Consider the following 13,560-nt stretch of genomic DNA (forward strand, 5'->3'; position numbering starts at 1 on the left):
CTAATGTTTTATAACATCTATAGTCCAGTGATCAGATATAGTCATCATTTCTAAATGAATATAAAGCTCAGTGAACTTAAAAGGAAAAATTTTTCTGAAATAAATGCTTTGGTTAACATTTAAATTATTGTCACAACACATATTTTAAAATATAATACTTTTCATAAAGTAGAACAAAGACTATTTGACATGTTAACGTAATGTGGATTTTGAATCTATTTTAAATGAAATTATATTAAAATACTGAACCTTCCTATTAGAAATATGGAAAGCTTCTTTTCCTTTCTATAAATCCCAACCATGACTTAAGCTTTTGCAATCTTCTTTATTTTCTACACGAGAGTGTTTAAGAATAAGAGATTAAGCACTCATCATGTGATGATGAAAATCTAATACTATATTTTTGCGTACACCTCATGAGAATTTTACTTTCATTTGGGATCAGTAGGAGAATCTTAAATTTATTTCCATTGTGGAAAACTTAAAAAGGTACCTACATTTGGTGACTGAATCATTTATCTATTTACATGAATATGCTCAGTTCTTTAAAGCCAAACTCAGTCTAATATTTGTTTCTTCCAGATCCACACATTCATTATCTGGTTCAGCTTCTCTCTCTACCTGTAAGAGTCAGATGGCTGTCCATGCTCCATAAAACCCACTGTCTTCACCTGTCATCTCTCCCAAAAGTCTTGTACCTTTCAATCACTTGATCACCTTGGCTATTCCTTTCAAAACTCCCCCTTTCTTAAAGTCTGCATCATATCAACACAGAAAGAAAACTGTTCTCCTGAACATTTCCATGGGGCTCTCTCTATACTGTTTTATACATTTAGTCTTCCTAATGAAGAAAATTCTTCAAAACAGTCTCTCTAAAAATTGCTAAATTTATACATACCCAGAGAGTAACCTGCACTCAGTAAGCACCCCAAAATATTGCAGAACTAAAACACGCTTGGGAGAGATTGAGGACAGGAGCAGAAGGGGCGACAGAGGATGAGAGGTTTGGATGGCATCACCGACTCAGTGAACACAAGTCTGAGCAAACTCTGGGAGATCCTGAAGGACAGATGGGCTGTGGTCCATGGGGTCACAAAAGTTGGACACGACTTAGTAACTGAATAATAACAAAACACAGTCACACTAGGGATTTTATTTTCTCAGTTATTAAAGCAGATTAAGAGTAAATTCTGCCTCAATTTTCTTTCTAATGACATTGTAGAACTGAAAAAAGCAAAAAACTTTGGGAAATTTTGTTGTCCCATTTTCATTTTAATCAGATAGAAGCCATGTGTGATGCCTAACCACCTCCGAGCAGGGCTTCACCACCTGCTGAGTACGTTGATGCAAACGCCTGTTCATTACCAAAGTTCTTCACTGAAGTTTTCAAATAATTTCTTTAGTTAAAAAAACAGGTAGGTAGAATCTAATTCCTCTGAAAGATGCTGCTCACTACTTTTCTAAGTTTTGATCCTATTAGGGTTTTGTTTTTGTACTTTTTCAGCATGACACACCCTGTTTCAAAATGAACACTCTCCCAACAGCTCTAAATGTGACCGGAAAATTATTACACAATCTAAAGTACACATAATTAAAAACAAGAAGTGGTACATAGATAGTGTTAAAATATAAACTGAGGCATATTAAAAATGTTAAGACTTTATTTGAGCCAAAAAATTTGAGCTGGAAATTTAATTCCAGCCAGGTAGTACAAAACCAGAAGATTTCACAGATGGAGGCTGAGAAGAGACTTTTACAAAGAAAAAGTGGAAGCAAAATAAGAAAATGATTGATTAGCTGTAATTTACCCCAAGTTGCCTGTTTGTGATTAGTTGTCCTTATGTTTCAATTCAGTGACCTTGAGGTATTAATGGGCTTAGATTTTGTTTTGCGTCCACAGGCCACCACGGCATTTGAACCCCTTCATCTAAAGACCTCCTTGTTTAATTAATTTAATGATAGTAATTTTAAGATTTCTAAAGTACCGTATTTATTTCCAGTTGTCTTTACTTTTTTTTTTCATTCAGTTAATGGTTTTAAAATTATTTCTGCAACTTATATGAAGCAAAGGCAAAATGAGACACACAAACCAGTAAAAGGATGTGAAGCAATACACTTTGAGGATCATTTTACTAAAAACATATACACACTTATGCAATAATGTCTACTCATTTATGCATGCTGCTAAAGTAGAACAAGGTAATTTTTTAGCTTTTGAGCCTTGAATATTCAGACATTCACTCACCTAAGTGAAGTGTTAGTTGCTCAGTCATTTCTGACTCTTTGTGACCCCATGGACTATATAGCTTGCCAGGTTCTTCTGTCCTTGGGATTCTCCAGGCAAGAATACTGGAGTGGGTAGTCATTTCCTTCTCCAGGGGATCTTCCCAATCCAGGGATCAAACCCAGGTCTTTTGCATTGCAGGCAGATTCTTTACTGACTGAGCCACAAGGGAAGTCCATCCATTTACCTGATAGTTACTGAATTTCGACCAGGTGCCAGGCACACTGTTCCAGGGGTTGAAGATGTATCAGTAAATAAATAGATTTAAATGTCCATCCTCATGGAGCTTACATTCTGATTACACATGAAATATGCTCATGGAAATTCAAGTCAAATTCAAGTATATTAAATTTTTGTCTCCAAAGATTTACTTGTAGCAAATGATCTAGACGCTTCCACTTTTTTAAATATAACAAAATGTAGGTCCTGAACCAAACAAAACTAATTACTTTAAACATGTTGAAAGAACTGGAAATAATAGAATTGCATAAACTATAACACAGACTAACCCAATTCTTGGAGTTTAATCACATATTCCTGATTAATCTTCCAAATATAAATATTTACACGTGTTCAGTTCTTCTTTCTTGATGGAAAATGAAGAAACTTTGGGCTGAGAATGAACTGAACTTTCAAAAGTTCTCAAAAATATTTTAAACAGGAAACCAGCTGCCTCCACCCACCCATGGCAATATGTTCAAAGTGCAGAACTGCAGGAGTTCAGTGAAGGCTCTGACGGCTCCAAATTACTACAACTCAGATGTAGTCCTTGAATTGTATGCCCGTGCAAATAAGATTACAGAAGACGCTAAGAAAATAAAATTATTAGTGAATATGGACCTCTCTACTTTCACAATTATGTTGTTTTCTTAAAATGCATGGTTAATTTCGTTTGAAATCACAAGGTTCTGAATAGGAGTATTATAAACTGCAGAGAGTATATTATACCTCTTATGACATGAATGGAAAAAAATATAAAAGGAACATGCAAAATTGATCTTGTATATAATTAAAACTATGCATTTATAGTACTATATTTATTTATGGTATTAAGGATGTTAAACCAATTGTTTTTTCTTGCTAAGGAGTATTTTAACTCTAAGAAAAACAGAATTGAAATAATATGTGATTTAGTCACTGAGTCATGTCCGATTCTTGTGACCTCATGGACTATAGCCTGCAAGGCTACTCTCTCCATAGGATTCTCCAGGCAAGGATACTGGAGTGGGTTGCCATATCCTTCTCTAGGGGATCTTCCTGACCCAGGCATCAAATCAGGGTCTCCTGCATTGCAGGCAGACTCTTTACTGACTGAGCTACAAGGGAAGCCCCTGAAATAATATAGAAAAAGCAACAGAGCAATGAAATTGCTCAAAACTGAACATTCTTATGTAACAAACAGATATATTAATATAGGCATATATTTCATCACAAATTATCAGAACAGTGGCTAATAAGATGTTGATGCTTAGAAAAAATGTTGACTTCTTATCTTAGTCACTGTCACTAGATTTATAGCCTATAGATCTATGGACTCTACTAAGATAAAAATAATATCAATCATACATTTTGTTCTAATTCTTTAAATTTTGATTAGTATAAAACAAGTAATCAGTTTTCAGATATGCCATTGGGGGGGAAAAAACAGCCTTAAAAAACAGATATGGTGGTTGCATAGTACTTAAGCTACTCTTATCATAATATATCCAAAATCTTGATTTCACTGAGAACATTTCATTTGTAAGGTTCTATAATCTTAAGAGGGGCTTACGCAGTGGTTCAGTGATAAAGAAATCACTGCAAGGTAGGAGAAGCAAGAGATGTGAGTTTGATCTCTGGGTTGGGAAGATCTTCTGGAGGAGGAAATGGCAACCCACTCCAGTATTATTGCCTGGAGAATCCCATGGACAGAGGACCCTGGCAGGATACAGCCCATAGGGTCCCAAAAAGTGGGATATAAGTGAGGATGCACGCGTGTAATCTTAAGAAAGAAAAGACATGAACAATTTAAAGATATAAATATTAGATTTTTATTTGAAGATCAGTTAGTCTCTGAGATTGTGTAACTTCTTCCCTGGCTACACTTTCTCCATTTTAGCCAAAATGTATTAGTGATTTGTTTAGACATAGAGTCTCTCAACTTCTCCAATTATCTTTCTAAGGGCTGATGATTCTTCTTCTTTTTTTTTTTTTTTTTGTCCTTTGGCATAAAAACAGATAACACTAAAGAAAGAAACAATTTAACCATGAAACAGATCTTAGCACAATTGCTAATTGATCCAGAATCAGTTTTCATGTGTTTATTTTATTGTATGCTTAGTTTTCTTATTTCCTTAGTAAAGACAAGTAAGGAATTAGATTTAAAAGGTCAAAATAACAGGAAGTTAATAGCCAGTGTTTATATTTCTCAAAAGTTCTGGCATTCCAGCCAGATCTTCTATTTCTAAAATAGAAAACATAAGACATATACAAGGAAAACTGCAAAAGAGCTGAAACCAGATTAAACTCACTTTTTTTAAAAACTTGCTTTGTTTATATTTACATTTCAATCATATACAATTTTTTTTCTTCAACTCTTTCCCAGGTAATCCTGATGATGCCACAATTTTAAATCTTCCTCAAAAACTCTATTTTTACTTTTTTTCCTCTCTGCTGTCCCAGATTTTTATCTTTTGCTTAATTTATAAAAAGAAGGGAGAAAAAAAGCTAAGAAATGTGTGGATTCCTAGAAACTGTGTTTCATCACTTTTATCATTTCCTGCTCTTCACATCAATTAGGTTTTCTTAAATTGTGGCAAGGAAAGAACATACTGGCACCAGTTATTTCCACAGGTCACCATATGTCACATACTTCTCAGCATCACAAAAATATAGCTATGGAACAACATCAGAATGGTATAGTGAAACCCAGAGAATACTGGGTTCAGAATCAGAAAACCTAAGGTAAACCTGGTCCTTAAGAAGGTCACCCAAAGACACATCTTCATTTGTTTACAACACAGACACAAATATAATGCCTAGATATGACCTATGGTTGCTATGGGAACACTTTGTTTATACTTTGGGGCCTGCGCTGTCCAGCATGGCAGTCATTGGCCAGACGGAGCTGATGAACCCTTGAAATGAGGCTCATTTGAACTGTGTGTGTAAAGTAGGCATAGCAGAGAAAACTAAAATGTAAAATATCTCATTCATAATTTTATATTGATTATATTTTAGAATAATGTTTTAGCATATGAGTTACAGAATTTTTCACATTTAGCAAATTGGGACTTTCCTGGCGGCTCTGTCCATGACTTCGGAAACACAGGTTTGATCCCTGAGTCTGGAAGATCCCCTCGAGAAGAGAATGGCTACCCACTCCAGTGTTCATGTCTGTAGAATTCCATAGACAGAGAAGTCTGGTAATCTGAAGTCCATGCGGTCTCAAAGAGTTGGACACGACTAAACAACTACAAAATTCACTTTCATTGAGTTAAGTAAACTATACTATTAAATTACTTCCATGTTTATTTTCTGACTTTTTAATGTAACTTTAAATTGTATATGTTGCTTGAATGATATTCCAATTAGACAGTTCTACTCTAAAATATCTAAAAAAAAAAAAAAAAACTAAGGGGTTTCTTTTCCATAGAGAATTGTACAGGAGTAGAAAATTACATTTCACCTTTTCTTTAAATTAAAAAAAAAAAATACATTCTGTGCCTTTTGGCAATATTTTTCTATCTTACAGAGGTTTTCAACCTATACTTCAAGTTGACATGACTAATAACAATGGTATTTACAAATATATGCTTAGAAACTGCACTCTATTGATAGTGGGAATACAGATGAAAGAACTAAAGCCTGTTGTTGTTCAGTCGCTCATTCATGTCGACTCTTTGTGACCCCATGGACAGCACACCAGGCCTCCCTGTCCATCACCAGCTCCCGGAGCTTGCTCAAACTCATGTCCATCGAGTCAGTGATGCCATCCAACCATCTCATCCTCTGTCATCCCCTTCGCCTCCTGCCTTCCATCTTCCATCAGGGTCTTTTCCAAAGAGTCAGTTCTTCGCATCAGGTGGTCAAATATGGAGCTTCAGCTTCAATAATATGTAAGCCTCGATCTCTACAAAAACAATGACTTCCACGTTGCTAAATCTAATTAACGTTTAATTCCAGGTTTGAAATTCCTATCTTACTTGACCAATTGGTAGCATTTGTATAACTGGCCATTCCAACTTTCCAGATCACTCATTTCCTTGGCTTCTAGAAAACCCGTTTCTCATGGTTTTCTACCTTACTGGTGATATGTGCTGAGTCACGCCTAACTCTTTGTGGCCCTGTGGACTACAGCCCACAAAGCTCCTCCGACCACGGGGTTTTTCAGGCAAGAATACTGGAGTGGGTTGTCATTTCCTCCTCCAGGGGACCTTCCCGACCCAGGGATCGAACCCACTCCCCTGCATTGGCAGGTAGATTCATTACCATTGAGTCACCTGGGAAGCCCCACGTTGCTGACTGCTGCTTCTTATTCCACTTTAGCGAGTCTGTCCCATCGCAGACTCCTGAGGTGCAAGTGCTCTAGTGTTGAGCCTTCGAATTCTTTCCTCTTCCCCAGTGGCAATCGGTCTAGCTGAATGCATCCAGTCCTTTGCCTTCAGATCCACCTACTTCCTGATGTGCACCACGATTATTTCTCCATCCTGAGACCTTCTTTTAGCTCTTGATTCATGTATCCAGCTGACAACACAGCATTTCAAAATTTAATTGTCATCTCAAATTTCACACATCCAAAAACAAATCCTTAAACACCACCCTCTAATCTAAACTACTCTTCCTCCTGGCCTCCCTCTGTCAACAAACATTTTATTAGCCCACCTTCTTGGATCAAGCCAAGAGATCATCTCCGATTCCTCTTTTTTTTCTCACTGCACATGTAAGAGAGTGGTCCTGCTTATGGCTCCATGAATACTGGAGTCTTCCCCATCGAGCTGTGCTAATAGCTCAAATTGATTGTAGTTCCACATCCAAGCTTCCCTTGTGGCTCAGACGGTAAAGTCTGCCTGCAATGCAGGAGACCTGGGTTTGATCCCTGGGTTGGGAAGATCCCCTGGAAAAGGAAATGGCAACCCACTCCAGTATTCTGGCCTGGAAAAACTCATGAAGAGAGAAGCCTGGCGGGCTACAGTCCATGGTGTCACAAAGAGTCGGACACGACTACGCAACTTCACCTTCACTTTCACTTTGATCCAAGGTTCAGAAGCCGGTAAGTAGATTCATACAGTGTCAGCATCCTTAGATCCATTTATTAAGTCACAGTGGCCACAATCGGTGTTTTCAGTCCTCACAATCGTCAGTTTTATGACTTAGTCTTTGTCGTTGTAAACAGAACAGAGAAGCCCAGGCAGCATCTGAGAATGAGATGAGATCAGCTCTACGCTGTCTGGTTTTGGCCCGACTCAGCTGCTGTTAGGCTAACCTCCGGGAGATCCTGAACTAAGGATGAAATGAAGTGGCTAAGAGTCTATCTTGCAATGCAGGAGACACTTCGCCCCTGGTCGGGGGAAGACCCCACAGAGCAACTGAGCGTATGTGCCACGTCTACTGAGCCAACTCGCTAGAGCTGTGTCCTGCAACGAGGGGCCCACACACTGCAGCGAGAGAGCAGCCTCCGCCTGCCGCAACTAGAGAAAGTCCACACGTAGCAATGAAGACACAGTGCACCCAAAAATAAATAAAGTTTTAAAAAATTTTTTAAAAAGATGGAATGAAGCACACCTGAATCTTTGCACAACGCCTGCAATTAGTCAAGCTTCTACCTAGGAAAAGCTTACAAACAGAATCTTCCAGAACTATGTGAAACTCCAGGGGTTGTCTGGTGCTTCCACTGTCACCCCCCGTCTTTGCTACAAAGGGTTACTATCCCCTGAGCACTTAGAATATATGAGTTATGTCTTTACCTCATTCAGATGATGAGCAAACAGAAGAAAGGAATCTATGAATATACACTGAATAATAAGGCCATTAGATCTTTGGCAGCCATCATAAATTCAACTTTTGACATAATGCCTTCATAATCCTCAATTCACTAAGGGAGGAAATGAAAGACTGTGAAAAACCCTCAGAACTATTTCCATAAAAACTAAAGTTGTTTCAGGCTCCTCTTCATTGAAATATTGTCACTTTACCTCCTGTTACATTTCTAAATGGTTCCTGCATCTTAGAAACATATGTTCATGAGTCAGTGGCTGAAAGACTCACTTTTGGTTTTTTTTGAAACTTTAATTCTACAAATTAAAAACAAGCATTGGGATAAAATACTATTTGTAAATTCTGCAATAACCATATTTTTCCTATCCAATACTAAGGATAGCTCTGTCTTCACATGACCAAAAAAATTCTTCTATCAGAATTTTAATTTCAAATATCTTTATATCCTTGTTACACCTAACAGCAATTCTTGGCAAATGCCATTGACTATAAATCACCCAGGTAATATTTACACATACAGAAAGATGAATAATCCTCTGCAAAGCTATGATTTCAGTGAAATGGTCTTGAGCCCAACCCATGTTCTCTTTGATGGTCTGATTTTCTCCAATAAGATACCTATTTAATTTTCTTTTTTTTATAACCAAATTCTCAATTTACAGTTGATCACAGATGAGCATATATAATCAGTGAGGCCACAAAGGATGGGGCTATACAAAATCCCCTCTTTGGGAAATAGTCTTGGAAGTCAGCCTAGATCTAGCTACTTAATTAAATTAAATAATTATAATATCATAAAGTCAGTGACCAAAGCATTTGAAATGACAAATTATTTTAACAATGAAAAGTTTAAAAGGATGAATCTTTACATTTCAACTATCTTTATCTCTCTGGATGCTTGGCAAAAGATATTACTTCAATAAAGCCTACTTAAGTGATAGCAAGTTTCTAAAATAGTATATTTCTAAAATGATATCATAGAAATTATACATATATATTCAAAACTCATTATTATAACATAAGGAACTTTTATAATTTTATTTCATTAAAAATACCAAAGAAAAGAAAAGAAAAAAATGAATGCTATTGAAGAGACTAGTTCTATGCTCTTTAGAGGAAAAGCAAAATAATACATTTAATGTTTGGCTATTTAAAGGGGAAAGTGTTGTTAATAGGTTCTATTCTTTTTACTACCTATACACTGTTCTCAACATAAGCTATTAGCAGCATGAATTTAATATATGCTCTTCACCCACTGAAATAAAACTTATAGGATAATTTTCTTTAGTAATAATTGTGTCTCCATAATTTTAGGAAGATGTGGTCCCTAGGCATTCATTCATAGTATTCATCAAGGTAAAAAAAAGGAATGGCAGTGTGTTCCCAATGTCATTTCATTTCCAGTCACTTCATTTATTTCATTTGTGAATAAGTAATATTAGATGAAAATCAGAGATGAAATTTTCTTTGAGAAATCAAAATATATCTTCTTTGAGTATGAATACAACATTCAAGAAAATAACAGAGAAAATCAAAAGAGCTGAATACAAGAACAGCCAACTTAAATGTAAAGACCGCTTATTTTCTTCTTTCTATTCCAAAGGCAAGAGCGGGTCACCTGAGGGGGCTGTGATTGGCTTGGTCTACAGTTGCTGGAATTGATCTGCCTGTGGTCTCACCACCCGCTCTCGGGGCTCACTTACCCCAAAGCCTACTCCCAACCATCTCGCTAACTCCTGCCAGATTCACATTCCTAAAATACCAGTGCAGCAGAGTGGAAGGGCTCTGGAGCCAGAAAGACATGGTTTGGAATCCTGCTTCACTTACTATATCTGTGGCTTTAAAGAAATCATCTAACATTTTTGAACATCAGATTCCTTCATGTACATAACATGAAGATACTGTGTAAAATGAAGCTCATTTGATTGCATAGCTGTCAAAATTGCAGATATGTATGTAATTACCTTGCACACAGAAGCATACTTCTATGTTGAAAGTATTCCAATGATGAAGAAGAAGCTGATGGTTAAGAAGAATAAGATGATGAAGAAGAAGGAAGAAGAGGATGAGTAGAAGAAATTTGCATCTTCAGAAATTTGTAATGGCCATCTCTGTACAATATATAAGGACAAAATTAATGTGTGAGTTGTAAGATGCTCCATAGCTCTGTCCTGCTCCTTCTACTGAGCATAGTGTCTACTACTCACGAGGAGTATTTTTTTTCTGCTCCAGTGAGATGGGTTACTCATCCCTAGCCTACCTGGCTCTATACTAATTTTTGCCTCAAAACCCTTTGCTCCAACCACTTCTACATCGTAGGAGAGTCTTTGGGTTTTTAGCAACTATTTCAGTTCCACTGATTTTTTTCTTTTTTAGATTATGAAAGTGTGATAGCAGATTTACAGGAGATTTGGAAAATACAGAATAAAGTTACATGTAGTTCCACTATATATTACAATAAGTTGTTTAAGTAGATAAGATTTTTAATTGGAGTTTCAGCATCAAATGCTCAAAAATTAACAGAAAGAAAAGTAGACAGAAAAGTAGAAGGATACAGTAGACCTGAAAAGTACTCTGAACCAATTCAACGTAATTAAGGTTTATACAATTTTCACACAACACTAGGATACAAATTCTATTCAAGTTCCCATAGACTATAAACTAGGAGACACTGGAATATATCCAGGGAGATAAAACAAGGTGCAAAAATTTCATGGTTTAAACTTATTAAAATCCTACATAGTCTGTTCTCTTATCACTGTGGAAGTTCCACTGATTTTTTAAACCTCAGCTCAGGCATCCAGACTTTTCTTTCAAGGTGTCTCTAAAACCTTGCTAAAAGGGGGAATTCAGAAGGTTTTGGCTTTATGACAGAATTCAACTGATCTTGTAATACAAGTAGAGGAGAGATGATGTTTCTCCAAATAGAAGTGGCCTGAGATCATTTTCAGTTGTAAAGAATTACTGCCATTATGAGTATAGCTCTAATAACTAGATGAAACCCTCATAAATTTCAAGGCTATACCCATAGTGAAGCACCTTGTCAAGCAAATACTGAATCCAATGAAAACACATGAAAGCTTCAAAAGAGACCCCAATGAATGATGTTATCTCCAAGGAAACTACTTTTAAAAGTTTTGGGGGGAAATGCAATTCATGCAAAACATTTTTCCAAATATTCAAATACACATTGATATTTTAAATCAATATTGAAAAATTACACAAAACTTATACAACTGTTGTATCACTAGCTTTTCAAGATTCCTTTCTAATCTAATGCTTCTGTAAAACTATGGAGAAAAGTCAGAATTAGAAACTAATTTATATGTCAGGATATTTGACAATAAAATGATTAACAACAAAATATTTAGTCAAAAGTTGTAACAATACTCTACCCCACAAAAATATTAGCAAAAATGTATTCAGATGATTGTAGAAAATAGGAAAACTAGTGCTTCTGTAAGCAGGAATATCAAGAAACATCACTGTGCATTTCAAAGCTGTGTTACACATTTATATTTTTTAAAAGAATATCTCTTTTTTATTTCTATTTAACAGCTTTGCCCACTCAACCTTCATTTCATAATTTATCTTTGCAGAAAACATAAGCAAATACTTCCCAGAGGCTATATTTTCTTCAGTTCTGTAATGACTTTCTCTAAATATCCATTTCCTTTTATTTTATACAGGATTGTATTATTTTATGTCTCTTCTCCTCCACACTACCCAGGTAACTTACATAGAGAAATCAATATTAGTGCTAAGTTTAAAGTATACTCTTCTGCTAAGAGTGACAGGAATTCAGCACAAGGACCAGCAAAATGAAAATAATTCTAAATGCACGAGGCATGCGTAGGAGGACTTGCATAGCAATTCTACTTTATTTTTACTCTAAGAATATTAACTACTTCAAACACATTGGCTAACTCATATTCATTTGGAACTACAAGACAAAGTCTTATTATCAACATACTATCTTACTGTCTAAATTTAGAGTTGAAAAATCTTACCTGAGATTTGTTAGTGTACAGTTATTCTTTTTTTTTTAAATAACAAAACTGGAAATGTATCACAAGCTGCCAGGAGAAATAATACCAACGTGGGAAATATAAGAGGGAGGGAAGAAATCACGTCTACTTTAAGAAGAAACGTCCATTCCTTCTGTTTCCCAGACCTACGGTAGTTTTGTTTTGAATCTTATAAGCAACTGTCTTTTTCTTTGCTCCGAGAACAACACAGGTTCTGCCCCAGCAGGAAAATATAAAAATTAAATAAAAAGCCACAAGGTTATTAAGCATCTTACCCTCTGGGCTGGCTGGGCTGCTCCGGCGGCTCAGTGTTACAGACACATGTGTAAACAGGAGAATTCCCTGCATCCTTTTCTCATCTGTATAGCTCTGGGGTCTAGGCCAACAGGATTATTTCCAGCATTAAGGCCACTCCGCACTAACTCGAAGAAGATTCTCATTGGTTGTGAAGTTTTATCAAAACCAATACCACAACACCCTCCGTGGATCACAAATGAGCGATCCAAAAGGAAATCGTTTTATTGTTCCCTAACTCAGCACCGTAATCCAATGCTTCTACACAGTCTATTTGAAATTTTACTGTGCATAATAAAGGGAGAAACACTCACCCCTTCATCATCCACCAGTGTGTTTAATGTTTAATAGCAATTTGCATAACTTGCAGCAGTAACAGAAAAATTGGCAAAGCAAAAAGAATCTATCTGCAAAAGATTTAAAGAAAGATTATAATGCAGATGACAGGAACAATAGGAAGCATCATTGGTTCAATCTGATCTTTATTAGATTGTGCCTCAAAAGAAAAAAGAATATGTAATAAACTATTTGGGTATAGAAATCAAGATACAGAAACTGTATGTAAGAACCTTTGATTTCAGTCGTGTAGGCAAGAACTGTAAGCTGCAGTCTCCTGGGCCCCCAAAGAGAGCTCTCTGACCCTTGCCCTGGGGAAAAAAAAAGAAACAAATGGAATGACCTTCCAGCAACATGATGCAGCTGTCAGGAAGTGTCCTGATGAATGGGTGATGGCAGACCACGACAAAAAAAAGTTTCTCTAGTTGAATTAACAGTATAGAACGTCCAAAGTTCTTTTCAGAGGAGAGGGCAGAAGAAACACAGTCATTGTATTCTTATATTAATAAATAGCATGAAACAGCATTTGAAAGTTAGGGAGCTAATGTTTTCAAATGATTTCATTCTTCTTCCCTTTTTAATCCAGAGGAATATTCTTGGCTGTATAACCTGCTTAGCTGCTCAGTCATGTCTAACTTTTTG

At 36.3% G+C, this 13,560-nt stretch overlaps 1 protein-coding gene across 1 annotated transcript in view; it reads right to left on the reverse strand.

Annotated features, from left to right (window-relative positions):
- The window catches only part of CCDC102B (coiled-coil domain containing 102B), a 238,406-nt gene extending 225,771 nt beyond the window's left edge, over positions 1 to 12,635 (reverse strand). The window contains exon 1 of the mRNA XM_065935113.1: positions 12,564 to 12,635. The gene's annotated coding sequence lies outside the window, so the exon portion shown is untranslated. The remainder of the gene's footprint in view (positions 1 to 12,563) is intronic.
- Between the last annotated feature and the right edge of the window lie 925 nt (positions 12,636 to 13,560).

This window comes from Muntiacus reevesi, chromosome 4, assembly GCF_963930625.1.
Source record: "Muntiacus reevesi chromosome 4, mMunRee1.1, whole genome shotgun sequence".
NCBI lineage: Eukaryota > Metazoa > Chordata > Mammalia > Artiodactyla > Cervidae > Muntiacus > Muntiacus reevesi.